The following is a 12343-nucleotide window of genomic DNA, read 5'->3' on the forward strand; positions in this document are numbered from 1 at the left end:
AGAGAACTCCTTGCTCTTTTCAATTTAAAAGAAAGGGCAAGGAGGGTCATTTTGGCAATACGAGGGACCATTCCTCACTGCCTTGACTTCCTGTTTAACTACATACTGGTGAAACGATATTAATTCATCCACTCATGCACTACTGGTCAATGACCAAGCCCCTTCTCTGTGCTGGGCTCCACATGTGGCATGGGGAATCGCTAACAAATCCTTCTCACTGTGCCCCCAGTGTCGTCTGAATGGGTATCTGCAAGGAGATAAAGTAGAAATGCAGTATTTATTCTTACTTCTTTTCCCACTTCTTACCTTCAGAATAAATCTCTAAGTAGAGCATTATCAAATTCTTCACAGATGTAGGCTACACAATGCATTCTCATTGTCTGTCATAAATATAATATTTTTTAAAATCTCCAACACAACTTATGGGCATGTTTCTTCCCATAAATCTAGGCTGCCTGTCTTAGATCAAATTCTGCTTTTCAAGCAATTTTACAGCTAAATCCTCCCACATAATTTGTAATAGTTTCTTTACAAAGGACATTAAGCTAACTATGATCCTTTGCTGAATTATGTAGCCTTTACCACTTTTCTGTTTTTAGAATCCTTATCCCTTTCTAGTGGAATTCTAAAAATATCAGTTAAGCCACCAACTAATTTCTAATCCTCGCTTCTGTTAATATTGACAGATGGGCAGTTCATCTCTTAGCCTTTGTCCTTGCTTGATTAAGCAATTCTAATCTTCCTGACAATTTGATTGTTGACAATATGACCGAGTATGACTAGGCACCAGGCAAGGGGGGATTCTTGCATATGGAGGTCCTGAGACCAGTCTAGCTATAGAACACCTTCTGGGTAACTCTTCAATATTTTTTCCTCCTCCTTGCATTCTCTTTTTGGGCAAGAAACCAACACTATTTTTAAAATACAGATTAATTTAAAATTTTCAATTGTCAGCACTGTGATTGCAGATAGACCTCTAGATTTTGCTGGTGGTTTAAAAGGCTTTCTTTCTTTCTTTCTTTTTTTTTTTTTGCCTTAGGGTACATACACTTGCCAGGGAGAAAGACAGAGTCAGTGAGAAGGAAAGTGAGAAATCACCCCCCAGGGGAAATGGCCATGCTGCAATCCCTTCTCTACTCTTCTAGAAGCGTGGGCACCCCCCCCACACACACACACACACACCCTGCCCGAGTATCAAGCCACTGGGCCCAGGACTTGATCCACTGGGAATCCAGCAATGTAACCACTATGCCATCTGCTGGCCCCTTTTAAAGCATTCTAACAGCAAAATGGCCTAGGCAGACCACTTGACCTCAGGCCTTGTCTATAAATGGAGAAGGCACCTCTGATGAGTGAGCTCAGCTGAGATCTGAAGGACAGTGTCATGGGTGCTGTGTTATACTGCCCAGACCCTTTGAAGTTCAAGGTGCTCTTTTCCCCAACTGCATCCCTCTTCAGGAGTACTTGCTTTGGTTAAAAGAGTCCTCTTTAAAAGAGACCTGGCTCCTTGAGAGACCCCCACATTGTGCCTTGTGATACTAGATTACGTTGTAACTTCACTCTCCTCTCAAGGCTACTTCCATCTGGCCTTACGAAGGTGGTTTCCTCAATGAGTATGTGAGTGCCATGAGTGGTCCCAGAAGATAAACTCTGAAGTATAATCTCAGAGCTGGGTCACCTGCCAGCGGGCAATGAGACTGGCAATGAAGATAGAAATAGATGGAGCTCTGGTGACCCTTAGCATGCATAGTGAAATGACTAGTAAAGCTGTGTGTGTGTGTGTGTGTGTGTGTGTGTGTGTGTGTGACTATAATTTATTAGGATGTGCTTTAATACAAGTGCTAGGGCTTGCCACAGTGCTCCTGATATACAAAGCCTGGACGTTCTGCCAATTCTTCTTGAGTAATAACACCAGGAAGTTAACAGCCAAGTGGATGTTGTACACAAGCTCATCATCAGTCATCTTCACATGGCCAACAGCCACAGCTAGACACAGCACCTTCTTCATCTGGAACTTGATTGTGGACTTCGCCTCATCGATTTTGGCCACCATGTTTTCATTGTGTCCAGCAGGGAAGGGAACTTGACAGCTTTATTTAGACGTGGGCTCAGGATTCATGGGATCTGCTTGACCAGAGACTCTGAGGCCAAAAAGGCATCATACTTCTTGACCAGCTTCTTATTCTTTTTGAGTTTCTTCAGCGTCTCAATGCCCATGTGAGGGATAGCCACAGCCTTGGCCTCATCACAGTGCTGCTGGTCCCCCAGGACACACATGGAGAACTTGGGGCAAGGAGTGGACTTGAGCCTGACTGTGCCCAAGAAGTATGTGTCCTTTTGAGGGTCGTAGTTCTTCAAACTGATCTGTAGCTCCAACATTTCCAAAAACTTCGAGCACTTGTGCTGGTCCCTGTGCAGGACTTCCTGCACTGCCTCCTAGAGGGTGTTGCCAGAGGCTTCGCTGCTCATGGTGATTCATGCTGCAATAACTGGAAAAGTGGACTATTAAAGGCCATCTGGCTTTAAACTTCAGTCAAAGCTACAGAAATCAAGACTGCATGAAATTGGTGAGAGAACAAATAGATCAATGGAACAGAATAGCGAGCCCAGAAATAGACCCACACAAATATAGTCAACTGATCTTTGATAAAAGAGCAAAGGCAATTTAGTGGAGAAAGAATCATCTCCTTTCTTTAAGAGATTTTTTGCTCTAAGACGTGTGCTCACTGAAGAGACACAGAGAAAGTGAAAAATCACTCCCCAGAGGAGGTGGCCATGCCACAGTCTCTCCTCCTCTATTCACATCTTGGGATTTGAGGCACACACGTACACGCGACTGGTGTGAATTTTAAGCCGCTGGGTCTGAGGGAACCGCCATCAACTACATGGGAGTCTAATGACATAACCATTATGCCATCTGCTGTTCCCCCAAAAATAATCTTTTTAACAAATGGTTCTGGAACAAGTGGATATTCAAGTGTTAAAAAAGTAAAATAAAAATAAGAAAATAACCTAGACATATACCTTACTGTTTGCAAAAATTAACTCAAAATCTTCTAACTAGAAAAATTTGCAAAACTATAAAACTTTTGGATGACAACAAGGTAACATGGGAGAAATGATCTTGGGTTTGGTTGCAAATTTTTAGATATCACATCAGAAACAGGATCAATAAAGGAAACGACTGATGAGTTGGACTCTCTAAGGAAATCAGAGACCACAGAAGATACACAGATGGCAAATGAGCATATGGAAAGATGCTCAACATCATATGTCATTAGGAAATTACAAGTAAAACAAAAATGATATACCATCATTTACTTAGAATAGCTAAAATCCAGAACACTGACAACACCAAATGTTGGTGAAGATGTGGAACAACAGGAATTCTCACTCATTGCTGGAGGGAATGAGAAATGATACAAGCTACTTTCCAAGACCATGTGGTAGTTTTTTTACAAAATTAAACATACTCTTACCATATGTTCTAGCAATTACTCCCCTTGGTATTTACTCAAATGAGCTAGAAACATGTCCACACAAAAAGCCTCGCATGAATGTCTGTAGCAACTTTGTTTATAATGGCCAGAACTTGCAAGCAACCAAGGTGTCCTTCAATAGAATAGTGAGTGGATAAGCAAATAGTAGCCCCTCCATACAATGGAGTATCATCCAACCATAAGAAGAAATGAGCAATCAAGCCATGAAAAGACATGGAGAAAACTTACATGCATATTGCTGAGCCTAAGAGCCTTAGCTGGAAGACTTAGCCAACATGTGCCATTAAGATTCAGGCCCCAAAACATGCTGAATTAAAAGGCAGAATCTCAATTTCAGTAAGGAACAATTTATTGATATTGAAACATCTTCCCAGGATGTGGTATTTACTAGTTTGTTTATTTATTTATTTATTTATTATTTATTTTGGAGAGATTTTTTTATATAAGGTGCGTGTACTCGCCGGAAAGACAGAGAGACAGAAAGTGAAGTGTGAAAGCATTAAGTGGAACATTTGATCTTGTGGTGTCCCAGGTGGGACTTTTGAGCGTAATAAGGTCATTAGGGTGGGCATCCGTGACCGAGTTCTAGTGTGTATACAGGAGAGGAAAGGCAGAACATAGAAGGATATTGACCATGTTCAGCTCTGTGGAAACTTCTGCCTTCTGTCATCTGGTGATTCTTTGGACTTTCCAGCCACCAGAACCATGAGTTTTGCAAATAACCCTCTATTTTCTTTTTCTTTTTCCTTTTTTAATTGCCTGAGGGCATGTGCACTCAACAGAGACACAGAGAGACCAGGGGGTGAGGGTAAGGAGACAGCGACCTCCAGTGGAGGTGCAATTCCTTCTCCATTTCTCCATCCTGTCAGAATTTTGGGCATGTGCACACAAGCACCTGGCATGTTTTTCAAGCTGCTACAGCCAGGACTGAAACTGCAATTAGCTTTGTGGAACTTGGCTCCCTTAACTAGCTACAGGCCTGGCCCACCTCTATTTTCTGTACAATGTACCCAGTCTCAAGTCTTTCTGTTAGCAACACAAAAACAGATGAAGGCACTGGACTGCACAGAAAAAAAGACGCATGTTTAATCTAAACTGATTAGTGCATCACTTTTTAAAAACTTTTGCTAAGGGGCCTTCTCTACCATTTCTCCTTTTAGAATTTTGGGCACACTTACCAAACATGTTTCTCAAGCCTGTGGGTCCAGGATGTGAACCACATAGTCAGCCACATGGAATCCAGTTGCCTTAACTACGATGCCATCAGCAGGCCCACAAAAACAGTTTTTATTCAGAAGACTGAAGTTTTTACTTAAAAAAAAAGAATTATTTTTTATTATTATTTAAAACTTACTCTAGGGCATGTGTGCTCACCAGAGAAAGTCAGAGAGAGAGAGACACAGGGAAAATGAGAAAGCAAGCTTCCAGGTCCAGGACTTGAACCACAGTTAGCCATGTGGGAGTCTAGTGCCCTAACTACCATGTTACCTGCTGGCCTCAAAGTTTTTCCTTTTTAAAAAGTAACAGGTAACTCCTGATATGGGCCTGGAACCCTCCCACTTATTTTGATTAAAAACAAGGAATCATGGGCCAGCGGGTGGCATGGTGGTTAAGGTGCTGGACTCCCACATGGCCTATCATGGTTTGAGTCTCAGATGGGGCAGCCTGAGGATCATGCCAGATGTGTGTGCGTGCATGCCCAAGATCCCACAAGGAGAATGGAGAAAGGACTGCAGCATGGCCAACCCCTGAGGAGTGATTTCTCACTTTCCCTCTTACTATCTCTCTTTGTCACTCTCTGGCAAGTACACGTACCCTATGGTAAAAACCTAAATAAAGAAAGAAAAATAAAAACAAGCAATTGCAGTTTGTATGTCCATATTCAGAGCAGCGCTATTCACAATAGCCAAGACAGGCAAACAATCCAATGTCTGGTGTATACATACAGTGGAATGTTAGCCTTAAAAAACAAGGAAATCTTAGGGCCAGGAGGTACCATAATGGTTATGTCACTGGACTACCACGTAGTCGACCACAGTTTGAGTCCTGCACCCGGCACCTTAAAACTCATGCCGGGTGCGTGTGCGTGCATGCCAAAATCCCAAGATGAGAATGAAGGAGAAGGGATTGTGGTATGATGATCTCCCCTGGGGGTGATTTCTCTTTTTCTGTCTTTCTGTCTCCCCAGTGAGTGCATGCGCCCTATAGCAAAAACCTTTAAAAAATAAAAAACAGAAGGAAATCTTGTCACTCGCTTCAACATAAATGCACCTTGGGGACATTATACTACGTGAAAGAAGCCAGTCAGAAACAGACAAATGCTGTATGATTTCACTAATACAAGGTCCGTAGAGCAGTCAAAAACTCTTAGAAACAGAAAGTAGAATGGTGGGGGTCAGGTGCTGGCATGATGGTTAAGGCAGCTGGATCCCACAGGGCCAAGTGCGCAGTTCAAGTCTTAGACCCAGCAACTTAAAAAACACACCAGGAACATGGTCGTGCATGCCCAAAATTCTAAGAAGAGAATGGAGGAGAGGGGATCACGACATAGCCATCTCCCCTGGGTGTGCTTTTTCCTTTGCAGTCTCTCTCCCCAGCAACTGCACATGACCTTTAACAAATTTTAGGAAAAGAAAAAAAAAAAAAAAGAGTGTGGTTGTCAGGTGCTGGTGGGAGGGGAAAATGGAAAGTTCAATGCAGTTTTAGTTTTGCGAGATGAAAGTTCTAGGGTTCTGTTGTACAACAATATGTGTTATAGAGTGTCACTGAATGAATGACCACTAAAGTCAGATTAAGTTTAAAGGGAGTCTTTATTAGTTGGCCAGTGACTATAGTCTGAAGCTGGGTAGGGAGAGGGGGGAGCCGAGAGTTGGAACTGCAGCCCCGACTGAAGTTTGAGTAGTCTTTTTTATAGGGGATCAGTTACTAGGGGTTTTTGAGAACGTAGTTATAGAAGCTGAATCAAGTAGGTTATAATTATTTCTGAGGGGAGGGGGTTTCTATGTAAGCAGTTATATGGTTAAACAAAAGGGTTTTGGGCTAATTAGCAAAGACAGTAGCAGGTATAGGATGTCGTGTTGGATATGTTTTTTAGTATGGCTAGTACAAGCTATTTTCTCATGGGAAGAGCAACCAGGTTTATAGAAGCAGACAGCCATGTTAGGGTAAGGGAACAAAATGGACAAACAGTTGTTCATGTGCAAGATCTAATATGCGGCCTTCTATATTCCCCCTTTTTGATTTGGAGAATCAAATTATTGATTTAGAGAAGGGGAGTGGCTCACAGTGGGAGTGGAGAACTATGAGTTTGACAGATTGGATCTGGTTTTGAACAAAGTTTAGGAAAGGCAGTTTGACTTTGAGGCAATCTGAGGAAGGCTAAAGTTCCCATCTCTGGGCAGCCGGGCAGTGGATTTTAAGTGGGAATGATGAACCTAATGCAGTCTTTTAGTAACTTTGACAGTAGAAGGGGTGTCTAGAATAACAGTGAAAGGGCTGTCTCAGTGGGGTCAAGGGTGTTGGGAGTGTGGTGTCTGAATCAAACTAGGGTCTCAGGGTCTAGGGCCTGTTGTGAGGACAATGTAGACTTTATAGAGGCCGGGCAGTAGCTGTGGATGAAGTGGTGGGTCTTAGTGAGAGTCTTTAGGAGAGTCTTTAGAGACTCTGTCTCGATTGGGAGCTCAAGTAGGTCCACTAGTTGGGAAAGTCAGATTGATGGCGACAGGGTCAGTAGTGGGCTGGCCAATGGCGTTTAGAACAAGTTTATAGTCTTTCTTATGGATTTTATTTATTTATTTTTTTTAAGTAGTAAAGAGTCTGGAGGAGTTGTTGGCAGTCGTCTCAGGTAGGCTGATGGGTGAAGAAAATAGTTTCGAGGAGGGAGATTAATGAAACTTTGTGGGTTTTGAGAGGAGGGATTTTTTTTTTTAGTTTATAGATCACTCGTAGAGAAAGGGGAATACACTATAGAGAGTTGACTATTTGGACCTAGTTCAGAGGGGAAAAATTGTTTGAGGGGAAAAACTGGCAAGGGGGCCCAGGCCCCTTGGGACATGCCATCCCCCTCAGTGGGTTTTTTGTCTATGGAGGAGTCTTTAGGTGTTGGCCCATAACTAGATTAATATTGAGTATGGGGAAGACTGAAAGGGTCATCTCTCTAGGCAAGAGGTGTAGTTTTTGGTTTATTTGGGTTTTTTTTGTTTTTTGGGTTTTTTTAGTTGTGGAGAAGTGGCCTGAATATTTGTTTTATGATGACCCGCTCAAAGGTCTCGGGGACTATTGTCTTGTCATTTGGTAATGGCAACTATGTGTGAGGAGGGCAAGGATGGGAGGACAGTTTGGGGTGGCTATAAGAACTTTGTTGGCATGTTGTTGGCATGACTGCATTTTTAAAAATATCTTTAATTTTTGATTGAGACAGAAATTAATTTCAGTCACTTTAAGGGTTATTTGAGGCTTGTTTAGTGAGATCGTCAGATGTTTATGAGGAGCTGTAGGGGTCTCGGGCCCCATCAATCTTTAGTTTTAAAGGCCAGCATGGACTTTAGAAATCTCAAGTTTTTTTCAGAGTTTAGTGTATTTTGTCTTTAGTGACTAGTTTTATATTTGGGGACAAGGTCTTAGTGGAGAACATGAGGATGTCAGTTATGGGCATTGTTTAATGTCCAGGCCGTCTATTTTGGAAACAGAGATTTTTTTAGGCAGAGTCTCTGATCTGGGCCGTGTCCAGATCTTGTCTTTGAAGAAGTTTTTAGTCTTTAGGATTATTATGAGTGATTATTGGGTGTCGTTTAAGTAAAAGTTAAATCAAAGGTTAAGGTGTCTTGTCAACTTGTAATAATATTTTTTTGAGTTATTTGAGAACTTTAAAAAAATATGTTTTGAGTTGTAAGAGTTTTAACACTGAGAAGTAAAACTAAATTTTAGTAGATTTTGTAAGGAATAGTTGAGTATTATCAAGAGGGTGGAGCCCAGTGTATAGGTTTTATAAGGCATCTGTCTTATTAATTACATAAAAACTTTAGTTGGATAATGAAGTCTTAATCTAAATTTTTATTTTTTTAGTTAGATTTTTTGATCATTTAACTAAGGGGAGAGTCTAGTGGGGAAGAGGCTTAACTAAAGAAAAAACAGGAGTATAAGTAGGCAGGGAGGGAGGAGCTCTCATCTTAACTTGTCTCACTCTGTTTTGTGAGACTTGTACTCTATTAAGTTCTCAGAGAGGAATTTTTAGATTTTGTCTCTGATATATAGGCCCAATTTTTATTAATTGTCTATGTTTATCTTTTTTATTTCACCTTGGGAAGTTTGATATTTTTTGGAGGAGTTATTAAGTTTGTAAAAATAGAAGTACATATATCTACATTTTTTGAGAGGTTTTTTTTGCTATAGGGCACGTGTGCTTGCCAGACAGAGAGAGACAGAGAGACAGAAAGTGAGAAATCACCCCCCGAGGGGATGGCCACGCCACAATCCCTTCTCCTCCATTCTCCTCTTGGGATCTTGGGCACACACGCACACGCGCCCAGCATGAGTTTTAAGCCACCGGTTCAGGGACACAAACCGTGGTGGACTATATGGGAGTCCAGCGACATAGCCATTACGCTAACTGCTGGTCCCATATATCTACATATATTGCCTGATAGTTTATGAACATGTATAAACAAACAACAAAAGGAACAAAACTTGTTTTAATAACTTTTTTAATGTAAAACTGAACAATCTTATTAACAGACCCTCTCGATTTTGTAAAATTTAAAGACCAACAATAAGAATAACTAAAGTATGTTAACTTAATAACAAGAATTATAAGGAGGACTCAGAGAAAATTAGGCAGTAATATTTTAACGAGTCTATATTTAACATTAGACTTATATTTTTTATATTAATTGTATCTTTACAACTCAGGTGTATTGTATTGGCTATTCAACATGTAATTTTGTCAAACTTTATTTTTTTGGTTAATTTTGGCTTAACAGTTTAGAAAACCAACCAGTTTATATAAAAAATAAAAATTTTATTTAGTTAAATGATTAGGTTTTTTAGAAACTAGTATTTGTAAGAGTATATTCTTTTTTTTTAATCTTTTTTGTGAATTTTTTTAAGGACATGACACTAAGATTATAGTCATAGTTAATGCTTTGATAAAAATTTATAACAAAGAAATTTGGCTAGAAACCAATTTAACATAACAACTTATCGGGGCCGGCAGGTGGCGTGGTGGTAAGGGCACTGGACTCCCACATAGTCAACCATGGTTTGAGTCCTAGATCTGGCGGCTTGCTTTCTCACTTTCCCTCTCTCTCTCTGTCTCTCTCTGATCAAATTAAAATAAATAAATAAAGTTAAATAAAAAATAATTATTAAATAAACATAACAACTTATTACATGACTGATAAATATTCTGTTATAAATTTTTGGGAATCTCAAATTATTTTGGAACATAAAATACATATATATAGACATATAAGTATATAACATATTTTTATATATAACTTAAATATAATGTCAAGAAAATTAGAATAATTTGATTTGACAATGTTTTTTATCTTTATCTAACATATAAAGAATAAGCCTGATTAGTTTAACATCTCTTTTTTGGATGTTTAGGGGCCCTCTGTAAACATCTAAGAGTTATTTTGAGGTCAAAGATCTTCTGTCAGCACTAAAACTAAAAAACAGAAATAGTAACATAGAACACTAGTTGTTTTATTAAGCCAGCCACATCAAGATAAACATGATGTTGTCTGATTAATAAAAACTTAGACAAAATACATGCTGAAAATTGTGAAGACTTTCACTTATTAATCTTTTTTTCATTATATTTGAAACCAGATAATTTACTAAAGATATATGAACTTGAAAAGCATTTAAACCAATTTTTTTTTTTTTTGTAGAGGTTTTTGCCATAGGGCACGTGCGCTCGCCAGACAGAGAGAAACAAAGAGACAGAAAGCGAGAAATCACCCCCCAGAGGGGATGGTCACGCTGCAATCCCTTCTCCTCCATTCTCCTCTCGGGATCTTGGGCACGCACGCACACGCGCCCTGTGTGAGTTTTAAGCCACTGGGTCTGGGACGTGAACCGTGGTCGACTACGTGGGAGTCCAGCGACATAGACATTACGCTAACTGCTGTTTCCCCTTAAACCAATTTTTATGAGTATTATTTTTATAAACCAAATTGAATAGAATTTTTAAAGGCCTTTTTCACACAGATACACAACATATAGTACATAACATGACATATTATATGCATGCATGCACACACACATCAGGACTATAAGAGCCAATTTTCCCCTCGGGTTACTTTGACACTAATAAGATAATTTACAGAGATACACCATAACCTCAGCCCGTTGTCAAAAGTCCTGAAAGTGATCTAGAAAACAGTTAAGGGGGGCACATTTAGACAAACAGACTGACGACTGTCCCTGACCCATCTTGACAAAAACAAGACTGACAAGACTACAAATCAAGACAGTCCACCCAAAGACAAGCAGGGTGATGACTGGTCCTGTCCCATTCTCAAAGACAAGACAAAGCAAGACAGTGTATCTAGAAATCACTGTCACCAGGGACCTGAAGTGCCATTGCACTCGGGCCCAGTGACCTGGGGGTTCTGCTGCATTCAGCCCTCAAGTTCCACCAGGAGAGCTCTCAAACCAAGATAACTAGAATGTTACCAGATTCAGGTACCACCAGTAACTCCAATTTCTGATCTACCTTTGTGAGGCCACCTTCGCCCTGTTGGGACCTGGGACAGGGTGTAAGGAGCATCCTCATTGGAGTGTTATTCGGCACCCTAAGGTTACCAGATCTTGCTGAGGCCTCCAAATGTTATAGAGTGTCACCAAATGAATGACCACTAAAGTCAGATTAAGTTTAAAGGGAGTCTTTATTAGCTGGCCAGCAACTACAGTCTTGAGGCTCGGGAGGAGGGGAGTGCCGAGAGTCAGAACTGTAGCCCTGACTGAAGTTTGAGTAGTCTTTTCATAGGGAGTCAGTTACCAGGGGGTTTTGTGTAAGCAATTATAAAAGCTGAATCAAGTAGGTTAATTATTTCTGAGGGGAGTGGGGTTTCTATGTAAGCAGTTATATTGTTAACCAAAAGGGTTTTGGGCTAGTTAGCAAAGACAGTAGCAGGTATAAAATGTCATCTCAGATATGGTTTTTTTGCATGACTACCACAAACTATTTTCTCATGAAAAGAACAAACAGGTTTACAGAAACAGACAGCCACGTTAAAATAAGAAAACAAAACAGACAAACAGTTGTTCATATGCAAGATCTAATATGCGGCCTTCTACAGATGCATGTAATTAACACTATTGTACCACGCTTAAACATGGTTAAGATGGAACATTTTGTTTTATATATATATATTTTTACCACAATGAAAAAACAATCAACAAATCACCCCCATGTTGGTGTAAATTCCATGTCATATTGTGTGACCAACATCATGTGTTAGTCTCCCTCCTGTTTCACGGCATTCCAGGCTCCAAAAGTCAGAGTGGTGCTCGTTTCTCTGTCCCCTGACACAACTGGACTATCAGTCATTTACTCCTTTGAGCATATGCATGCAAACACACGCATACTCCATGTGCTCAGTCTGAAGGAAAACCGGCCTTCCCACTGCTTGACAAAAATTAGAGAATAGGGGTCAGCAGATGGCATAGTGGTTAAGGCACTGGACTCCCACATGACTGACTGTGGCTCAAGCCCAGACCCGGTGGCTGGAAAATCACACTGGGTGTGTGTGCATGTGTGCCCAAGATCCCAGAAGGAGAATGGAGGAGAAGGGATGGTGGCATGACCATCCCCATTGAGGGGTGATTTCTCT

At 40.5% G+C, this 12343-nt stretch overlaps 1 pseudogene; it reads right to left on the reverse strand.

The window, feature by feature from the left end:
• Nucleotides 1-1300: 1300 nt before the first annotated feature.
• Nucleotides 1301-2469, reverse strand: LOC102493662 (60S ribosomal protein L10a pseudogene; annotated as a pseudogene).
• Between the last annotated feature and the right edge of the window lie 9874 nt (nt 2470-12343).

This window comes from Tupaia chinensis, unplaced genomic scaffold (assembly GCF_000334495.1).
Source record: "Tupaia chinensis unplaced genomic scaffold, TupChi_1.0 Scaffold145208_1, whole genome shotgun sequence".
In the NCBI taxonomy this organism is placed as follows: domain Eukaryota; kingdom Metazoa; phylum Chordata; class Mammalia; order Scandentia; family Tupaiidae; genus Tupaia; species Tupaia belangeri.